Source organism: Macrotis lagotis, chromosome 8 (genome assembly GCF_037893015.1).
Source record: "Macrotis lagotis isolate mMagLag1 chromosome 8, bilby.v1.9.chrom.fasta, whole genome shotgun sequence".
NCBI lineage: Eukaryota > Metazoa > Chordata > Mammalia > Peramelemorphia > Peramelidae > Macrotis > Macrotis lagotis.
The window spans coordinates 21,289,280-21,312,853 of record NC_133665.1 but is presented as its reverse complement, the minus strand read 5'-3'; the positions used below and the strand labels follow the sequence as shown (position 1 = coordinate 21,312,853).

General features: G+C 35.1%; 1 protein-coding gene across 2 annotated transcripts in view; it reads right to left on the bottom strand.

Annotated features, from left to right (window-relative positions):
- SVEP1 (sushi, von Willebrand factor type A, EGF and pentraxin domain containing 1) overlaps nt 1-23,574 on the bottom strand; it is a 355,068-nt gene that overhangs the window by 202,389 nt on the left and 129,105 nt on the right. The gene's annotated exons all lie outside the window — the stretch shown is intronic.

The following is a 23,574-nucleotide window of genomic DNA, read 5'->3' as shown; positions in this document are numbered from 1 at the left end:
CTCATCTTTGTGTTTGAACATAAAAGCCAGCTAATTAACAGAAATATAAACCTTAACTGTTTTGAAGAGTATATCTGCAGAACCTGGCTACTGACTTCCTCAGCTTAAAACAGTTCCTCTAAGAAGAGTCTATAATTTCATGATACTGCTGCCTACAACTCTTTAGAGTAATAAAGGGTTTGGAAACTGTGGGATGTTCTTGCTAGGACTTTTGCTTGTTGGGAGGCTGCTTGTGAAATCAATAATGGCAATGATGGAAACTAGGCTAAGAATATGCCTGAAAAGTATTGCACAATGTTAACAAGAGAAGTGTGAGCAGCTAAGAAATCATTTTTTCCCCCTGTTCGATGACTAAGCAAAGCTCAAAAGGGTTGTGGTTTGAACAAAAAGTTTCACAAGTCTAGTCAGATTACTATAAGCTCTGGTTGTTGTTGCTTTTAATGGATAATATTTCCTCCTTGGAAATGCACCAAGCTTTATTTCCTAACTTTGCTCCATGTAAAAAAATACAGAAAACACTTTCTGTTAAGAACATATCTTGGCTGGCATCAGCTCCTGTTACTGGAAGTATGATTCCTAAAGTTCTCAAGATTTACCAACATCAGATTTTCTTCAGTTGACATAACCTTCCTCCAAAGTAATAACTAATCATTTCTTTTAAAAATTGTAGGTGAAAAATGAGGGCCTTTTCTTTTGCACAAATTTAACTCAGTTCAAGAGGAATCTAGTAAGGGACCATGCTGAGTGCTGGAAATAGAACAAGGATAGGGTCTAGACCTGTGATTTCAATGGTGTAGAAGTTTTGGGTGAGAGATCTTTTCTGTCAAGGTTCCAAACATAGAAGTTTTAATTACATATAGTTTCTAATACAAGTATTCCTCTGGTAATTCTTCATTTATTTCTCCTTACCACATTTTTCTCTACCTCTAAAACTTGTCTTAATCCAATACCCTCTTTTCATTCAAGGTAGGAGTAAGAAAAGGATGGAAATTTTTTTCTATTACTATAAGTTTTTTTTTTTTTTTTAGGTTTTTGCAAGGCAAATGGGATTAAGTGGTTTGCCCAAGGCCACGCAGCTAGGTGTCTTCATTCAGTGTCTGAGACCGCATTTGACCCAGGTACTCCTGACTCCAAGGCCAGTGTTTTATCCACTGCGCCACCTTGCTGCCCCCTGTAACTTTTTTAAAAAGCATTTTTCATAGTGCTTCTCAGTCCTGTCGACCATTTTCTCAGGTAAGTGCAACTGACTGCACTAAAGATAACTCTAGAAATTCTCTAATTGGGGTGGCTAGGTGGCTCAGTGGTGCAATGGATAGAGCACTGGCCCTGGAGTCAGAAGTACCTGAGTTCAAATCTAGCCTCAGACACTGAATAATTACCTAGCTGTGTGGCCTTGGATAAGCCACTTAACCCCATTGCCTTGCAAAAAATGCAAAGCAAAAAAGAAATTCTCCAATCACGTCTTACCATTTTTCCAATGCAACAAAATCTCCATATATTTTCTGCTTGGGTACTATTGCCTTCTTATCTCTTTCTCTCTTCATCTTATCTCATTTTAAAATCTTTCTCCAATAGTTACTAGCCTTACTCTCAGGCAAACATGACTTTATAGACATTATTCTTCCCAGTCTTTCTTTGTGAGGATGAGGTGGTGGGGAGGAGAAAAAGATTTTAGCATCTGCTATATAAAGATGCAGCACAACATCATCCTTGTCCATAAGAAATTTAAAATTTGGCCAAAGATAGTTAAGAAAAGTACCCCAATAAATATAATAAACTAAATCATGTAGGTATTCAGCAGAGGTCAAATAGACAAAATGAGAAGTAAGATAAGAAAGATTACTTTTAGTTGGGGGAAGGGGGGAATCAGAGAAGGCTTTAGAGGAAGAGGTCTCTAAATGGAATTCAGGGAATCATTTCACTAGATAAAGATATTCATGAGAACTCTGACTTCACCTAAGAAGATAGGAGTAGTAAGCAACAGAGTCCAAATTCAAATTTAAGTCATCAATTTCCAAATCCATCATTATTTCTATCAAGCACCATGAATCTGACCGATATCTCATAATCAGGAATCTGAGTGACAGGCCATAGATATAATAGACTATAATTTTGATGATGAGGGACCCTCCAAAAGTTGAAGTACCCCTAGACATATTCTCCATTAGACCTGAGATTGTTCCATTAGAAATTTTTTCCATCAAGTTGCAAGGCCTTTCTTTTAAAATGCACACATCCAAGAAGAGTAACAAAGCTGTATTACTTATGCGTACTTGGTGAGAATAAGTTTATAAAACAGTTAATTGAATTAAGGGTGTAGAAGGAACAGCAAATTTGATTTCATTGGCTAGAGAGGTACAATTTTAAAGAGGAAGTACATTATCAAGTGACAATTTATATCACTCAGGTATGGCCTTAAGAGAGGCAGAAAGACCTAGTGAACAGAGAACTTGCCCAGAAGCCTCTGTGACCTTTGGAAGGCAACTAATCTCTCTGTGACAACTTTTATAAGATTATAAATTTCAAGGCATCTGACTGCTTTGCACTAGTACAGGAAGTTTCTAGGACTGATAAAATTGTAGATCCAACTTTTCCTTTCTACTGTCCCAAAGATGAACTTGAAAATCATTGGATTTTTAATTAGAGGATGTAGGATAAGTCAAAGACTATCTTTTATATAGATAGATAGAAGCTACCTTTTACAAATCTAGGCTTTCTTTTTTTAGAAATGAGAGAAGAAAGTAGATGAATAAGAAGCAAAATAATATCATGCCTCTGGAGAGAGATGCCAGAAGAAAACCACAGTTATATAACTCTAGTCCAACAATACTATATGTTTACAAAAGCCTGACAGTTCCAGAAATAGCTTTATGACTCAAAAGTTCACAATATTACTTTCTTGGCACTCCTTAAACAAATATTTTAGCCACTTATGTCTTCATTATTTCTTAATACTTTTCTTCTCAATTTAGACATTCTTTAAAAAGAAAGGACACATGGCAAATTTCAGTTTTTCAATCTGGGACACTGCTGACTTAATAGCATTATCATGGAATCAAATCAAAAGATCATTCTTTTTTAACACAAATATTGGCAAAAAAAAAATAAACCTGGAGCTGTTCAAAATCAGATTCAGTCACATATGAGGTACTGACAATTGTGTGCATAAAGTCCAATTTTTCCAGACAATTTTGGATGACAAAATTGCATAAGAACATCTCATTCTAGTTAATTATGGGAATAACTGGCACATGATGTTTCCTTGGATGGTCTATCAATTTTTACAAGTTTTTTTAATATGTTTTTTGTCTTAAATCTGGAAAACAGCACTCCCTTGTCATAAAGTGATTCCTTTTCAGACAACATTGAAAAATACCACAAATATTTTTCTCTCTAATAATGTTCTTTACCCTATCTCTTAGTCATAAATCTATTAACAAGGGAAATCCACTGATGGGAATAAATCATGGAAGAAGGGATGACATTACTTTAGGAAGAAAACATGGACTAAATATCAGAAATCACTTGATTTTTCTTTCCATATCATTTCCTGGATCATGGTGGGGGTTGGTGGAATTAAAGAAAATTGGAATATTCTTTTTGTCTTAATCTTTCCCTAGGTTTAGGGGCAGCTAGGTGGCTCAGTGGATGGAGTACTGGCCCTGGAGTCAGGAGGACCTGAGTTCAAATGTGACCTCAGACACTTAATAATTACCTAGCTGTGTGGCCTTGGGCAAGTCACTTAACTCCAATTGCCTTAAAGAAATAAAATTAGAAAACATTTTTAAAAATATTTTCTTTGGTTTATAATCTTAGAACTAGATGGTATCCTAAAGATCATCTTGTACAATCTCTTACCAATGCATAAACTCCACAACCTGACTCCAACCTACTTTTTAGGTTTTCTTTCAGTTCCATATTCCAGGCAGAATGAATGACTAGCTGTTTCCAGATTTTATTCTTCTCTCTCTCACTTCCTTGCCTTTGTACAGACAGTTCATTCCATTTGCTTAGAAAAGCAGGTGAGATATCTTGGAGGGACAGAGAAGAATGGAAGACTAACTATGGAGTCAAAAAGGACAGGAATTTAAAGATGACTCTGGTACTTGATGGCTAGCTATGTGACTTTGCAAAAACAGTGAACCTCTCTGAGCCTCAATTTCCTCATTCATAAAATGAGACTAATGATACTTGTGTTGCCTCCCTCTTGTTGGGAGAAATCTTTGCAAACCATAAAACACGATATAAATTTAAATTGTCAATAATATCATTAGTTGGCTGTGAGGAATCATTGATTTCAAAAATCTTTAAAACTATACATAAAGGAAAAAAAATTATGACTGTTTTAGGCATGTTAATTGTAAGAAGTATTTTTTTACCAGCATTGGCTTAAAGAATAACAAGGACTTAAAATTTCATTATATACTGACAGTCTAGTTATCTAAAAGGTAGTAGAGCAATAGTGAATAGAACACAGAAGGGATATAATAGAGGATCTTAATCTGCCCTTTTCCCCTCTTGCTTAATATTATCTTGCCTTTTCCCTCACACTCTCAACCACTGTTTCATCCTTAATTCTCACTTTTATCTCCAATATCCAATCTTCTTTCAAAGGTTTTTATTTCTAACTTCACAATATCTCTTGTGCATCCATCATAGACCCTTGGGACTTCTTCCTGGACTATGAAAGTAACTTTTTGATTAGTCGCCTGCCCTCAAATATCTCCTTCTCTGATCCATCTTCCTCTCAGTTGTTATGGTCACTTTTCTAAAATATTGATCTGACTGCATCAATCTTTTGCTCAGTGATCTTTAGTGCCTTCCTTTTTACCTTCAGGATTAAATGTGAAATCTTCTGTTGGGCATTTAAAACTCTTCATAGATGATCATTCCCATCTTCCTTATCTTCTTTTATATTCTATGATCTTTTATACACTCTATGATCCAGAGACACTGTCCTATCTGATGCTTTAATCACCTATCTCCATGCCTTAACACTGGTATTCTTTCATTCTTGGAATACTCTGCCCTCCCCAGTCCCCAAACTTCACCTTCTAGTTTTTTTTGAAGACAACTAAAATCCTCCTAATTGTTAGTGCTTTTTCCTGAGATTACTTACTATTCATCAACTCTATATACATTTTATATTGATCTTACTATTTAAATGTTGTTTCCTCCATTACAATGTAAGTTCTCGGATGGCAGATACTATTTTTGCCTGTCTCTGTCTTGCCTAGCACACATCATAAGGAGAGTGTGTAGTAAATACTTGTGAGCATGGCTCCTTTGCTTTTAGTAGCCAGTTAATTGTTTGTTGTGTGTCTATTGAGTCAAGGTTAGTCTTGCAGGTAACCACATCCTTACTGGAAAAAGCAAACCCACAGGACTGGAAATACACTTGTACAGACAGGATAACAACAAAGGCTGTTTTTTCTTTTCACCTTTTTGTTTTCTTTCTCTTCTGATTTCCCAGCTAAAGGGAGTTTGGGAACCCAGCCATGGAACAGGGAGCCAAGAGCAGAATTCTCAGATTCCTGTTAGTTATAGTAAAAATCTCCATTAACAAAGAGTATGCATTCCAATGGTACACTTTTCTTTTGGAAATTTCATAAGAGAGGGTAAAAATAATGTAGAAAGCATAGTGATGCTTTCCAGGATGGTTAATCAATAAGGTTATAGTGTAAGTACTTATTAAATAGCTAAGCTCAAGTAGTTTAACATTCTAAAGAAAAACAGGATCCATAAAGAAATTCTTGGGGTGTGGACAGTGGGAATCCAGATTTTATATTAAGGTTAAGAGAAGGACAAAAGAACATAACCTTTGTTCAGCAGAAAAGTTTTATGTGTGGGAGATAAAATGTATCAGAAAATAATCTGTCAAATTATTTTTCAGATCCTGAAGAAATCACTGATGAAGTTTCATGGATTCTTCTATTTTCAGTATCTCTTGTAACTAGACCTCCAACAACCTTAAGTACACTTCCCTTGTTTACTCCTCTTCAGGTTGTCAAGAGGGGTCATTTGGTAGGGAAAGACCATAGCTCCCCATTTCCAACTCCCAAGTTACTCTAAAAGGGATAAAATTAGAGGGTGTATATTTTCAAAATCAATAGAGTAAAAGAAATGTTTAGTATGATATGATAAGAAGTAGAGACTTTAGTAAAAGAGAAATAAAAAGTTTGTTCCTGTGGCTAGAGATGCTTAATGAGAAGATGACCAAAGAGTGATGGGGAAGGGGCTATGAAAAGCAAAATCCCGATGATATAACAGCATCCTTTCATGGCAAGTATTATTTAATGTTATTTTCAAAATGAAGATGCTGAGGGAACTAAGAAATGTTTACTAAGATCTGAAAGCTAATACATGTTCAGGGTTCTTACCAAAACTTATTCTAATATTAAAAAAATATGTACAAATGACAGAAGGGGAGAATACACAAATGAAGCTAGGATTTATTTGATCAAGGAGGCTAAAACCTAAAATGAGCCAAGGCTTGAGAAAAAAGGCTAAGAATTTTATTTTTAAAATAACTCCAATTAAAAGTAAGAAGAAACAAGTCTGATCAGAACAGATGGCATGGTGGTAACAGATGACAGAGAAAGCTGAACTTCCCCTATTTGGCTTCCATTTTTACTATCAATAAAAATGATTTTCCAAAAGCAGAGAAATATCGTTAATGGGTGATTGAAGTCCAAGGTTCTTTTTACTATATGATGCAGCCACAGGACAGTGAAGAAATGATCAATAAATAGGAAATGGAATGAAGTTAAAGGAAATGAATATTTGGTGGGGGCATTCCAGTTTAAATTTTAAAAAGGAAACAAGAAAGAGGTTAAGTGATTTGCCCATGATCATAGAACCAGCATGTGTTAGAAGCTGACTTCTGACTTCAAAGCTAGTCTTTTATCCATTCCACCATAGCTGCAATAAAAAGGGACAAGATTGTGGCTCTGGTCAGGTGCAGCAATGATAATAGATTATAGGATCATCAATTGAGAGGCAGAAGGGACCTTGGAGGCTGTTGAGTCCATCACACTTACTTTCAAATGAGAAACTGATGTTCTTTTGGGTTAAAGGATTTCTTCAGGATCAGATAATTGTTAATGTTTAAAATTTTTACCAAAACTCATTATAATTAATTTTATAACACTTTCTCCTACCTAACAGCAGCTTTTCAATCTCCTATCTGTATCCTTATCTAGTTCATTCCCTCTAACTAGAGATGTCCCTCAATGTTCTGTCCTAAGGCATCTTGTCTTCTCCCTCTATACTACATCATCAGTTCCCATAGATTTAATTATATCATAGTGACTATTCTAAAATCTACCTATCTACCCCAGTCTTTCTGCTGATCTCTAATTTCCCATCTCCAAGTGCCTTTTAGATATCCCAAATTAGATGTCCACAAACACAACATGTCCCAAACCGAACTCATTATCTTTTCCCCAAGCTCATACATACTTGAACTATACATACAGCAGTATTTTAAAATGATCAGTCATGAATGACTTAATGTATGATGCAGAGTGCTGGACTGATCACAGACATCCTCTTTAAGTTAAATATTCACATTCAGTCAAAATGGTGGCCCCAAGGCAAAATGAATACAAGAAGAATTAATGTCAAGAGATTTGAGTAGGAACAGTTTGTAGCTAACTTGGAGGGAAAACTGAGTCAACACACAGTTGGCAATGCTCTTGAGATTTTCAAGTCACCATGGAGTAAAACAAATATGTCCTTGCTCCCATACTTTTGTTTTAGGCTTTTTTTTCTTTTGCAAGGCAAATGGGGTTAAGTGGCTTGCCCAAGACCACACAGCTAGGTAATTATTAAGTGTCTGAGACCAGATTTGAACCCAGGTACTCCTGACTCCAGGGTTGGTACTTTATCCACTACACCACCTAACTGCCCCTTGCTCCCATACTTTTTAGCATGATGTTTTCAATCATGTTATCAAACGCCTTCACTGAGGATGAATATGGCCTCAAGGCAGCTGCCACACCAATGGCAAATTCTTCAACTTGAAAAGAGTATACAATTCAAGACAAAGTGAAGGGAGTGTTGGTGCAAGATCTTCTGTTTGCAGATGATTGTGCATTCAGTGCAGCCTCTGAAGCTGAGATGCAACATAGTTTGGATCAATTCTCTACTGCTTGTGCTCATTTTGGTCTAACAATTCACACCAAGAAAACACAGATGCTCCATCAGCCAGCACTACACTATTCATATGTAGAACCATTGATTTCAGCAAATGGAGAAGTTTTGAGTATTGTGGATAAGTTCACTTACCTTGGCAGTGTCCTTTCCAAGGAGGTACACAGTGACAATGAGGTTAACACATGTATTGCCAGAGCTAGCTCAGTAATTTGGGAGGCTCCAAAAGAAAGTGTGGGAGAAAAGAAGTATTAGACTACCAAACTGAAAGTCTACAGAGCCACTATGTTGACCTCATTGCTATATGCTTGTGAAACCTGGACAGTCTACCAGTGCCATGTCAGAAAACTGAACTGCTTCCATTTAAATTGTCTTAGGAAGATTTTGAAGATCACCTGGCAGGAGAAGATGCCAGACACTGAGGTCCTCCTGAGCTAAATTGCCTCACATTCCAACATTACTACAGAGAGTGCAACTATAATGGGCTGGACACATTGTTAGGATGCCAGATGTATGATTGCCAAAAAAACCCAGACTATTTTATGGAGAACTCACACAGGGCAAGCACTCACAGGGGGTCAGAAGAAGCAATACCGAGACACCCAAAAGGTCTCATTGAAGAACTTTAGAATTGATTGTACAGCATGAGAGACTACCCAGCATGGTGTGCCCTCATAAGTGAGGGGGCTGAGCTCTATGAGGAAGGCAGAACTGAAGCAGCTCAAAGGAAATGTGACATACCTAAATTTAGAGTACCCATCTCAGGTATTCACATGGACTATTTGTGCCCAATGAGCATTCCAAGTTCATATTGGTCTGATCAGTCACAGTAGGACACCCTGTAATTTGTCTCAATCATAGTGATGTCATTTTGGTCTTCCTCAGTTGCTCATTTGTAAAATGATCTGGATAAAGAAATGGCAAACCACTCCAGTATCTTTTCCAAGAAAACCCCAGAGTCACAAAAAGTCAAATATGGCTGAAAACAATGGAATAACAATATAACTTTTCAGAGATATACCTGTTTTATAAAGTGAGGCATACTGTTAAAAGTTAAAATTTATGCTTAATTAGTCAAAGGATCCTAACATGAAATGTGGAGGGGTAGGGATATTATCAGTGATCCAGTTCAAATGCCTCCTTTTAGGGATAACAAAATTAAGACCTCAGGAAATTAGCTGATTTGATAAAGATCACCAAGTGATAGGGATAGGATTTGAACTCTGCTCTCTAGATTGTTAAGTCTACTGAACTCACCCTACTACTGATTATTCCTACCACTCTGAGATAATAACTATTGAGAATAAAAAGCCTACCTAGAGTTTGGCTTTAATAAAAGACATAACAACAATCTCATGTTTATGTTCATTGGACCTGCGATATCATTCATGCATGAAAGGAAGCTCTAAAACTTGAGCTCCAAGAAACCTTTTATTTTTGGGGGGGCACACATACTATTGTGGCATAGTCCAAGGGTAAGGTCTTCAGTAGGTATCATCAAAGGAGTTATGTTCTGAGTCAAGTTCACCAAGGACTGAAGGATCTTTATCAATAATTTCATTAACTTTAGAAAAGACCCCTACTTCCTACCTGATCTTGAGTTTTATCAGTTAATCTAAAACAATCTTCTCAAAGCATGGGAGTAGTTCTTATCAAAGCCCAAAGCTTTCTCTAAAGCAGTATTATTCTATTCAGTAGCTAAATTGATCTGAGACTAGAAAACCTTTAAGTGAACAATGACCTTCCACCCACCTTGTCTTAGAGACACAGAAATAAGATAAATATTTCCATAAGGGCAAAATTCATTGTTTACACTGTCAAAAGAAACTGTTGATCAATAAAATAATTTTACTAGTAGCATCAGTATATAAAATGACATAAATCAATAATCTATAAAGGAACTCTATTTAAATGAAATTCTCCTTTCAATTAAGTATGGTTTTCTTTCTGTATCCTGGTAGGCCTGACAGGACTTTGTACACAACTCTAATATGTATTTAAACAAGTCTTGAGGCATGACAATAGGAAATTATATTTTTAAATTGGAAATTCCATGAACCAGAATGCTCAAATCTAAATCTAAGGATTTTTGCCAACATTATGAATGTACTTAAGACTTCAATGTAGAAGAGATTATTTCATCTCTGCATGAGATCTCTATAAGTAGTTTAACAGATGGTAGATGATAATGGAAAAATTAGCCACAGATTTTTAATTGACATGTACAGAAAGTAAAAAATTGAAACCTCTCTAAGACACCTTTTTCTCAGACTGATAAGTCAATTCATTTCTTTCAAGTGCTCACACCCATGAACTCAACAATATATAGAACGGCAGTAGCTTAACTGCTTTTTTTTTTTATGTTTTTGCAAGGCAGATGGGGTTAAGTGGCTTGCCCAAGGCCACACAGCTAAGTAATTATTAAGTGTCTAAGGCCAGATTTGAACCCAGGTACTCCTGACTCCAAGGCCGGTGCTTTTATCCACTATGCCACCTAGCCGCCCTTAACTGCTTTTGAATGGATACAATGAGAATCAATACTTCTACCACTACAATCACAACCACCACACATACACACAAACCACACATAGACACATAGGTGTGTACGTGTGCATGCGTATGCATGCATGTGTGTACACACACACACACACACACACACCCTCTTGATAGTACAGAGAGCTCTTTTTGAGATACAGAGTAGATTGGCTATTTGAATTTTATATTAAAGTTCAGTGACCAATGATGGTTTTTGTAGCAGGTGAACTCTGGGCAGAATTGCTGTAATGCCCTTTAGAGCAGGAATATGCAAAGAAGTAATGTTGCTGATCATTAGCACTTAGTGAATATTGTCACAACAACTCCTCAGTGACCCCCACCATGGCATGCACATTGAAGAATACCTGGAGTCAGGTGTTAAACCACTCTTTAAGTGCCACCTTTGTCCAGACCACCACAGAAATATATTTGAGCAAGGTTCTACCCAGGTTTACTTTCTTTTCCTGCTTCACTTCCAGACAGGCTCCTTTGATTTTCTTCTTCTCTCCCTTTCTCTAAGCTAGGTCCACATGGTCCAGTTCCTTTCAGCCAGACTAATTTGATCATAACTTCATGTGACTAGTTCTATGTTGATCTAAATTCCCTTTCCTTCCCTTCTTCCCTTTTAATTTCATGACTATCTCCTTTACTAGTCTTTCCCAACCATCTCTTTTACTTAACCTTATTACCTTCTTAGAAACTACTATCTCCTTTAAGAAACTCACTATCTAGCTGTTTCTCCAAAGTACTTGACCTGTGATCTTTTTTAGCAACTTGTAAATTGTCTGTGCAACCTTTGAATTACTTCCCTGAGACAAAGATTGGTGAGCTCTTCACAAAATGAACTCACAAATATAGCTCTTTAAGCTCCCATTTCCCCAAGTCCATTTTCTCCAGTCTTCAGTTCCAATTTTTGGCTACCAAAAAGAAAAAGTTGTTGTAGATATTTTTGTAAATCTTGATCACTTAAAAAAATTTCTTTTCAGGTATAGTTCCATTAGTTTTATAGCTGGGAAAATTGTTTTGGGTTCATCAGACACATAATAGATTTTGTTACAGCCCTTCCTTTTAATCCTCATTTAAAACTGTGTTTCAAGCATGTTTCTTATAAACAACATATTGTTGAATTCTGCTTTATAACCCTTTTTTGTCATCCTTTTCTATTTTATGAGCAAATTCATCCTATGCATAATCACAGTTATGATAATTGTGTTCCCTTCCTTGCTCTCCTTTGTAATTTTCCTTTTCTTTACTCCCACCTCCCTCTTTTCTAATAAGGAGGTAATAGAAGCAAGTTTGCTTGATATTTGTGATCTTATAAGTGATGTAGTATGTAACTATTAAGCTACAGTTATTCTTTTCTCTTACTCTGCCTATATATAATTTTTACTCTCTTTATTTTTCTTTTAATTCTCTTTTCATTTTTCTCCCTCTAACATTCGAGTTTGTTTTACTTAAGGCTATTCTTTTACCTTAGCACATTGTATGGTACATAATAGGTATTAATAAATGCCTTTTAGACCCTTCATAGTTGAATCTTAATAGATCTGTTTAGTTGACTTGATTAGGTGACTTCCTTTAATAAGATGTATAATTGCAACTGTTGTTGGATCGTTTTCAGTTGTGTCTGACTCTTCCTGACCCCATTTGGGGTTTTCTTGGAAGAGATACTGAAGTGGTTGACCCTTTCCATATTCAGCTCATTTTACAGATGAAGAAATTGAGGTAAGCAGGGTGGTTAGCTTTATTGTAATGTTGTAAGTATCATTGTGAAATTACCATACTGACATTTAGACCATTGTGAGAAAGATTAGTTTTATCCTATTGCCAAAAATTTGGTGCCATACAATAAGACTATCCAAGAGACAATATCATACTATTAAAGAGGCTCAGGGATATTGGAAAGACTTGGTTCTAAAAGGTCAAGGTCTCCCATTGATCACCAACCCTCCTGATCTAAGTATGCCAGAGCAATAAACTCACAAGGGATAGTGAGAATGGCATCTTTGAACTTTAATTAATCTTATATGCAAGTCACAACTCTCATCACTTTCCTGATGTCATGGACTTCTTTGATACTGAAGGACAACTACTGACAACTATTAGTTAACTAACCAACTTGGCTGGAGTCACACAACTAGCCAGATTCAAATTCAGGAAGATTACAAAGCCAGTGTTTTATCCACTGAGTTCCCTAGCTATCATCTAGTAGGATTTCTTTAACAAAAGCAAAATACATTACATTAGTAGCGAATCAAATTATCAGATTAGCAGAACCAAGGCAACTTTAAGCTAGGTTTTCATTTATAGATCAATTTAAATTTTGAAAAGCACTTTGCATTTGTTATTTCCTTTGATCCTCACAGCAATGCTATTGAGGAGCATGCTATAACTATCTCTATTTAGGTCAAACAGTGGATAGAGCCTGGGAAATCAGGCACTTACATGTGACCCTGAGCAAACCACTTCATCCTCTTTGTCTCAGTTTTCTCATCTTTAAAATGAACCATTCTGGTTTCTTTAACAAGAAAACTCTAAATGAGGTCATGAAGAGTCAAACAGGATGGAAACAAATGAACAATAAAGGAGAAAAGTGAAGCAGACTGAGCTAAGTGACTTGTGCATGGCCATACAGCTGTTGAGGTACTATGGAAAATCAGGTCTTCCTGACTACAAGTCCAATATTCTCTCTACTGCACCATTTAGCTGCTCCAAGGCCAGCAGTTTTTGTATGTATAGATTTGGTCCACATCTATAACTTCATTGATATAGGAGAAATCATCTTGACTAATGTAATTAGCCTGCAATTTTAAGTCTTGGATGGTACCTGAACATGGAGAGGTTAAGTAACTTGCTCCAGATCATGAGACCAGTTCATGAAGCAGTGTACTACAGTAGAGAGTACACTGGACTTTTAGTCAGGTGATCTAAATTCAAATCCTGCTTCTGAGGGATATTATTTTTTTTAACTCTAGGCAAATTGCTTACCCTCTAGAATCTCAGCTTCCTTTCTTATAAAATGAAGGGATAGGAATAGATGGCCTCTGATGTTCTTTTCAACTTTTGGACATCATGCCTCAATGGGTGAGGAAAGAAGTGAATTTAAAACTTAAAATTTTTTAAAAAGAATATAAAAAGAAATATTTTTTAAAATAAAAAAATGTGAATTGTAGAATATAAATGCAAATCATTCTTACTCTGAGGCTGACTCTAATTACTACATCATTCTATCTCTAGATTTAACTGGGAAAAACAGATACATTTTTTGATTCAAGAACCTTGGACTTTAATTTGGGGTGGGATAGGGTTAATAAATACCTCCAGACAACTTTGAGGTAAACATTTTATGGATTCATGGATTCAGTTAAAAAATGACCATAAAAAATCCCTGATTTAAGTTTCATTTGTCATACTCCTTTCTTTGTGCTACTGGCATATTGCCATCAGCCTCAAACTGGGTAGGAATTGCTTACAGTTAAGTGGCATTGGTGATAATTAATTCCATAGGTTGTCACAGAACCATTTCATGTTATCTGCCTTGGCAGCCCTGGGATACTTGGCTTGGCTTGGCTGTACTTGGCAAATTCTTCCAGGAACTGTACTAGTTGTTCTCAATTATCAGACTCCTTAAGAGAACCCATTGGGTGGCCCTTACGTGTAGAGCCTCCTAGAACATGGAAATGCCCAGACTGTGGCTCAGGATTGTCTACAGCAGTGTTTCATATGCTTCTACATTCCTTCAAGGTGCTTCTGAGTCCTCTTTTAAGAGATATCTTGTTAAAAATGAGCTTGCCAGCCTTTATTGCACTGGAGACAGGGTGAATACTAAAGCATAATAAGCCTTAGGAACTTCCCAGGTGGAAAACTCATTCATTGAACTGAAGCAAGGCAGCCTTTAAAGCACCTCTTGGTCCTTTTGTTTAGGGACTTAAATATGAGATTAGTGTCTCTGAGGCTCTGTCAGCTGCACTGGCTAAAGAGAAAACTATTGTACTGGAGGAAGAGGTCACACTGGACCCGAATTTAAAATATACAAGTTAGGAGGTACTTTGAATGGCTTGTATCAATTTTTTCCTTACACTAAACCTAATTTTGTGGCCCTTTTTTAGGCAATATCTGCTACTTCCAAGTAATTCTGTAAATAAAATGGACAATTATGGTATCTCTAATGAACAATCCTGTACTAGAAGTGATAGTTGTAAGCATTTGGGTGTGTGTAAATAAATTGCACTATCGACATGAAGTGCATTTTTTTTTTTTTGTAGTTTAGGACTAATTAAGTAATATGTACCTTGGAACAAGCTGAGTTCAAACTATTTCTCCTGGTGACAGGAAACATTTTGAATTTCCAGTTAAGGTCAATTCTTCCATATCCTCTCTTTATGTAGATGAGCTAATTTAGGTAAAATATTCTTTAAATTTAAATTTAAGGCAATAGTATTGGCAAAGAATTTCCCAGCAGCAAAACCTTGTTGGACAGAATATTTCTATTGTGCATGTTTCAGAGACAATGAGAGAGAAAAATTACTACAGCCCAAGAAAGCCCATTCCCTGTTTGGAAGGCTTTGAGGAATTTTTTCCCTTACACTAAGACTAAATTTGACTTTTTTTTCCTTTCTTTTTTGCAATATTTACTCATTATAGATAATTTTTCCAACAGGGGTCAAGCAACATAAATCTGATCCCTCTTTGTGAGATTTTCAAAGGTCTTATTACAATTTGTACAGACCATTCCTCACCTACCTCAATCTTCTCTTTTCAAGAATAAACATCCCTAATTCCTTCAACTAATCCTCAACCTTCAAATGGCTTCAAGGTCTTTCCTACACCATCTTGGTTGGCTCCTCTGAATGCTTTCTTGTTTTTTCCAATATCTTTCCTAATACAATATGAGATCTGTCCAGGGCAGAGTACAAGGGGACAGTAATTTTTTTTTATTTCTAGATAGCAAGTTTTTAATGAAATCTATTATCACCTTAGATTTTATGGAAGCCATATCTCATTGTTGAATCATTGCTGAACTTGGAAAATAATCCCTGGCTTTATGGTTCTAGACTAACATTTTAAAGTGAAAAGAGAGAATGAGAAACTCAAGGAAATAAAAAGTGAAAGATCACTTATCTGAACTCAGGACTCTTTTAAGGCACAAGACTTCTGTGAGAAAAAGATGAGGATCATGGCTGGAGTGAGGCAGCATGATTTGTCAGTGATAAAGAAATGATGTAGAATTTTGGCCACAATAACTCCTGAAACCATTCACTATTGCAAGTTGAAGAAGGACTTATAAAACATTATGAAACATCCTTCAATGAAATATAAACTTCTTGAGAGCTGGAATGAATTTATTTTTATCTCTGCATTCCTAGTTCCTGTCCCATAGTAAGAAAGTTTGTAGATTGATTATGATCTGCACTGGTATAGGAAATATCAACATCAATGAAATCCCAGATCTTTTGAAAAATTGGGGAATGGAGGATTTATTTTCATACTAAATTTAAGCAGTGCTTAAAGGCTCACAAACAGGTTTCTTAACAAGAACTCTTTTCCATAAATACTGCAAGCATTATTAGTACCATTTTGCAGACAAAGAAATAGGCTCAGAAGGATTAAGCAACTTGCCTAGAATCACTTAGAAAATAAATGTTAGAGCTGGAACTTCAACTGAGGTTTCCTGATACCAAGAGAGTACTTTCTTATACTATATCAAAATAATTTGTCTAAACAGGTGCTTAGAAAGAAGCTTAGGATAAACTTGTCACCCAATCTTAAGTGGCATAGGGAAAAGTTTAGATAATATGTATATTTGGAGACCACAAGAAGAAAACCAACAAACCATTTCTGTTTGTAGTAAATTTAATACAAAAAACAGCAACTGAGGGTGATAAATTAAGGCATGATAGCACAGATATCATCAAACAGAAGTTGAATTTTAATTCACCCTTGAAAAATACAGAAATGTAATTCTTTCCCTAGGAGTAATAGAAAAACATTTTTGAGTTTCACTTTGTCTTGGAGCAGTTTTGTGAACCAGTCTTATTTTACTTGGGGATGGAAATGAGGTTTTATGTAAACTGCATCTAGACACAGGGAAATACATTTTCAGTTATGTGATCTATTCAGATATTTTGATGATCAATATCTTGGAAAGTAAGAGGATCATTACTCCTGACTATTAAGAACCACAAGTTGATTTCTCTTTCTATCAAAGTATGGTGGTATAGTGGGAAGAACACTGGTCTTTGAATTAGAATCTCAGTTTTAACACTTCCTTTAGCTTTTTGACTTTTGGGTACTCATAAATTTGCCAAATTATTTTACCTTAAGAATCTTTATCTTAAGATTCTGTAAAATGTGGAGAATAATACTTCCCTTACCAATCTCCAAAGGCTTTTATAGAGGAAAAAAATTTAGTTGGGTGAGAGCTATAATTATTTTTATATTTGTATTCCAAATTAAAAGACCATAGTAGAGTAGTGAGAGTCAATCTCAAGAGCAGGCAGGCCTGGATTTCTGTCCCCCTTTTGGTACATACTAGCTTGTTTGATTCTGTGCAAATAGTTTAACCTCTTCAGCTCTGAGGAATTCTCTAAGACTATAAATTGACCCAGAGTTGCACACCTGCAATGGTAGAGGAAGTTTTCTCAATCTTGGTTCAGTCCCTCTATCTTCTATCCTATTTTAAAATACAAGAAGATATGACCACTAAAAAATGGCATTGAATAAATCAGACTTTTAATAAGTATTGGTCTAAGGGGAGGCTAGGTGGCACAGTGGATAAAGCACCAGCCCTGGAGTCAGGAGTACCTGGGTTCAAATCCAGTCTCAGACACTTAATAATTACCTAGCTGTGTGGCCTTGGGGCAAGCCACTTAACCCCATTTGCCTTGCAAAAAACCTAAAAAAAGAAGTATTGGTCTAATCCTTAGAAAATATAACACTTTTATCCACATTATTTATACTTAGAATCATGCTGAACATGAAACTTTCCATAATTCTCCCCTCATGAGATCATAGGATTAAAATAAGCCAACAGAAACTCAGAAAGATTATATTATTTTCAGAAAGCCAATAAAGGCAAAGTCAAGATTCAAAACCAGATTTTTTTGACTTCAAATTCAGCAGGGCTTATCCTCTATCATGCTTCCCATGTAATACAGGGTCCTCAGCATCCTCCACAGGTCTTTCAATATAGAAATTCTGTTTTGTACAGAAGAAATTTGTTCCTTCAGGATTCAAGGAGGAACATTTGGTTATAGAGTGAGTCAGCATGATCCTTTTGGCTGTCTGCCCTACTCATCAGGATCTATGTTCAGAGACTCCAGGCAACAGAGAAGACAGCTGGACATTCTAAGACCCAGGTCCTTTGCTCAACAAAAATCTGTGAGGTGAGATTCAGTTGAACTGAAATTAACTATACATTTGTACAGATTAGTTTAATTTATCCTATTACCTCCGCCCCCCAATTTATCTGAATATTTCATTTACAAAATAGTGTCTTGAAAACATAGAATATTATTACTTTTTCCATATAGATAGTAGAGGAAACTAATATTCCTGCTGCCAAGAGCTATACAGATTGTGTATTAGAGGGATGACTTTGAAAGTTCAGCAGGCAACATGAAAGATTTCTAACACCAAATTCCATTCCAAAATGATATTGATATCTAAGAATACTTCTTGGAGACAAATCCAAGCAAGATTTAAAAAATTTTTTTTTTACATAAAATGTTTCATATTATCAAACATCTTCCCCATCACAAACACTCTCATTTACTTCTGAAGAAATTTTTTTTAAAGTCAACATAAACCAAGGTTTCATTTGAGAATTCATAAGCCCTTTTAACCCCCCAAATATCCCCCAATTTGGTTGATTTGTATCTCTTCATTAGCAACTCACCAAGAAATAAAAATATTTTAAATTCCAAGTTTTAGGCAAATAACCAATCCAATTCAAGACTTGGGCATTTATTGAACATGTTACAATATGAAAGGCAATATGGAGTATGGTGGGTATATAAATAAAAATTGAAAAATAGTCCTTGCTGTTAAAAAGCTTGCAGAAGTATATAGGACAGAGAGGATACAATATATAAATAAATTATGTATAAATATGATAATTGGAGAATAGGAAGAGAACTACCAACTATAGGAATTGTGATAGGTTTCACATAAGAAGTGGTCTATGAACTGAAGTTTGGTTTTTGTAATGTGAGAGCTTAGCAGTCTAGAGAGGTGCTCATTCCAGTAATAATTAACTCTCTGTGGTTCCATTTTCCCTCCTTGATTTTGCAGTTTATTCTAAGAAGCAATGGATCCTCCAAATTGGGTTTAATGTACCCTAGAAAAGAGTTTTTATTTTCCTCCCCTTCCCTGGAGAAGAGTGACAAAAATTACCAATTTAGTCAAAAAAGAATTTCAGATAATTTAGCTGTGTGGCTCTAGGCAAGTCACTAATGTCTCTCATCCTTAGTTGTCTCATCTGGAAAATGGTGATGATAACAACACCTATCTCTTAGAGTTGTGATACAGATAAAATTAAACATACATATATATATATGTATATGCAAATATGTATGTAGATATGTATCTATTACATATCTACATACTTATATATGCTCTGCAAATCTGAAAGTATATGTAAATGCTAGTTATTTTTCCTATTGTCCCATTTATTTTTGTTATTACAACCATTTGGTGAACTTCAGGGTAGCTTTAAAAAAAAAAGATAAACCCCAAGGATTCAAGCTAAAATGTATTTACTTTGATCACTGATTTGGGGGAATCTAGGAGTTTCTAGGAGTTTCTAGGATGAATACATCCTTCTCATATAAGATTCCCTTTTGGAAATAACTTGGGAAATCACTGCTATTTCCAATATATCTTCAAGTTATGGGCTGAATGGAAAAAAGGGAAGATAAATGGGAAGAGGCCTCTAAGGTAACAAGTACTCACATATAGATGTGATATGTGTTGGAATCTGATCATAGAAGTTTATTTTTGTATTCAGTTTTATTGTAAAAAAAGAATTTATATGACCATATTGATAAGCTCCTTGTAATTTAGCATTTTCAAAGTCCTTAATAGAAAACTGTAATTCCTTTGCAGAATTATATCAATAAAATCTTATATGACCATTTAAAAGTTAGTCTGTGTCTCACATTTTCTGATTTTTAAAGAATTTTCAGGCATCATTAGCTGATTAAAAGTAATACCTTAAAATCTATTTTTAAATAAAATGAATTTAATTTCCTGAGTTAATTATGTAATTAATGAATAATTATAACATATTTTTAAAACATTAATTTAAAAATTTTTTTATTAAAATTGGGAGAGAGATTTAAGCAAGAAAATTAAAGGTTCATGTACATGTTTAGTTATAGAGATGCACTTATATTCACTCTTCAGAATTGAACATAGCAAAAAAAGTCTTGAAAAGCCTCACATTCTGGAAATTTATATGATTTCAATGGAGAGACTTCAGCACATTAAATCTTTTCAAGTACAAACTTGACAATTAACCCCCCTAACAAAGCCTGTAGGCTTTCTGAAAATCATTCAAAGTCTGATTTGTTAATTACATCAATATTTAATACATGTGAATTAATACAAAGATGTCTTTGCTTCAGATAATTTGAAAGTGAGAAAATGCTCCTTGGAGCTAATCTTTAAATAATCACATGCAAAATTTTCTCACTAAATCTCACATCAGGAAAAGTATGACAGCCCTTGACACTAAGTAAATAATTCCCTTCTGGGTACACTGGATTTTTTTTTAACCATCTCATTTATTTTTGCAGAATTATATTTCAAATAAATTTATTATAATGATTTCATTTGGGCAAAAGTCTGTGAAGGGAAAAAGTAAATAAAGTAAATTCTGCAAAAGCAAATAATATGGTTTATCTTTAACCCTCCTTCTTCCCCTATATTATACCAGGCTGCTTAAATAACCTTATGGAAAAAGAAGAGCAAATCCTAAAATTCAAGCATTTAGTTCCATCTGGAAGCTGTTCAGCAAAAGGACAAAAGATTCATCTCCCTCTTCTGTCATCTTTTGATATACCTCTTATTGTAGCACATGTCCCAATACTATAATCTATAAATGCATTTATATATAGATTCTCACATTTGACTTTTGCTTGACAATTCTGTCTCATTTGCTAACATTTGTTAATTTTCATGTCAAGTTTGTCTTCTTTAGATGGTAAGCTATGGAGCTGATTGGGGAGAGGCACAATATCATTTAGTTGTCAACTCTGAATCATCATGTGAATTGGTTACTTGATAAATGCTAGATATGATGATGATGATGATGATGACTATAATGGAAGAATGCTTCAACTATGTTCAAAGAGTGGCTGAGGTAGTAAACAATTAGCAAAAGCTAATAAAGTTGGGGACAAGGAAACTCCACAGAGATTCTGATCTCATTGAAACCTATTCACAATTCTGTTTATTTTATTATTGCTTCCATTGCCATCAAGGGGGTTCCCTAACCTGAAGGTCCCCTACCTACATCTCAAGTAGACCAATATCAAAGAGCTTGAGTCTTTTCATTATTATTTTACTTGTACTACTTAGTCTAGTTTTTCTGAATTAATATGTGACATTGATAGAACTATGATGACATTAAGTGGGATAGCCTTCCCCACTGTTTCAAATTGCACTCCATCAATGCATTCTCATTCTTTGAGGTTTTTGTCCTTTTATATCACTCTATGATTGTACCTAAAATCTCAGTTCAACATTCTGGAGGCTCTAGGTTCTTCACTGATAATACATGACTTTGATATTGTTTGTTTTAGCATATTCACAAACATATTGCCAATGTAATTGGTTTTCATTATAGTCACATGTATTTCATGTATAGAGAAGCATCATTATTCTGAAAAGGGATCCATCAACCTTCCCAATCTTACCCAAAGGGCAATCAAACTGTGCATCTTCTTTGATCAGCAATATATTACAATGTCTCTATCCCAAAGCAATAATAAAAAGGGGGGGGGGAAGACCTACATGTACAAAATACTTATAGAAGCTTTTTTTTTGTAGAGGCAAAGTATTGGAAATTGAAGGGATGCCCATCAATTGGGAAATGGCTAAACAAGTTGTGATATATGAGTGTAAGGGAATAGAATTGTGTTACAAGAAATGAACAGATTTCAGAAAACCTAGAAAGACATACATGAATTGATGCTGAGGGAAGTAAGCAGAACCAGGAAAACATTATATATATATATATATATATATATATATATATAATGTATATATATATATATGTAGCAATATTATGTGATGATCAGCTATGACTGACTTAGCTATTCTCAAAAATGCAGTGATCCAAGACAATTCCAAAAGATTTGTGATAGAAAATGCTATCCACATCCAGAAAAGAACTGATGGAATATGAATGCAGATCAATGTATTATTTTTTTGTATTTTTCTTTTGTTCTATTTCTTCTCTCACAACATGACTAATGTAGAAATGGGTTTTACATGATTTCAAGTATATAACTTATATCAGATTGCATGCAATCTTGAGGGGGGAAGAAGGGAGAAAAATTTCAAAATCAAAATATTTCTTTTAGGGTTTTGCAAGGCAAATGGGGTTAAGTGGTTTGCCCAAGGTCACACAACTAGGTAATTATTAAGTGTCTGAGGCTGGATTTGAACTCAGGTACTCCTGACTCCAGGGCCAGTGCTCTTTCCACTGCACCACCTAGCTGCCCCTTCAAAATATTTCTAAAGATGAATATTGAAAATTGTCTCTAGATGTAATTGGAAAAAACAAAATATTATTAAGTGGGGAAACAAATAACCATAGTTTTTCATGATTAGTTTTAGTATAGTTGAAATTGCCCATTTGTGATTCCATTCCTTTACAATATGAGTAGCTCCACCTCCTCCTTTGATCATATATGTCCTTAATGATATTTTTTATGGCACTTCAGATAATCACATCATAATTCTATCCAATTCTAGTTAAAGGAAAACAAGCAACTGATCTGAAACCCATCTATGAAAATTGCAGATCAAAAACCTTACAGAAAATATTGCAAGAGATGTTACAATACAGAAATATTTTTTTCTTCTCACACAAGCTCAACAATCAGGTTGACTTTGACTTAAAGAAAAATGGGGGATACTGAAATGCATGAAAATGTGGTAAAAATCACTGAGTTAGCATCCAAATCTTATAAAATTAAAAAAAAACACATAACAAGTGGCACACAAATCTCAACATAAAACACTAATTAAAGACTGAATTATTTCTGGTGTCAGTGAAAACAAAAGGACACTGTGCATATTTAAGTTTATTTTTGAAATATTTATGACATTAGGCATCTATTACATTCTCAGAATTGTGCTAGGGATAGGAAATATGGTCTTTAGTGTTTAGGAGCTTACAGTCTAAGAAGAGAGAAAATAAATAAATATGAAAAGACTATATGGTGAGTCTCATGCAGTAGAAAAGCAAATGAAAGAAAGAATGAGTTTGAGACTAGATATTTAAGGCTGAGAGAATGCTAAGAAGTTAAAAAATATCATTATGATTTGAGGGGTTAATCTATAAAGCATTTGTGGAAGAAATAATTCTTGAGGTAAATTGTGAAGAAGGGGTATTATTGCTGGAAAGGAGTGTCAGTATTATAGGCAGAGAAAGAACCTGGCATAAGCATGAACAAAGGAGATGGGCAGAAGTGGTGGTTGCTCAGGTCACAGAATAAGAAGACAGACTAGTTTGGAATATAGGACTGATGCTGTGATAGTGGCTATTGATCATGATGCTATGATACAGCCTGTAGTTTACTGGGGCAACTAACTATGCTTAGTTCCTCTCCTGGACTGTTGTGAGCAAGACAAAGACAGCAGTGAAACTGAGCT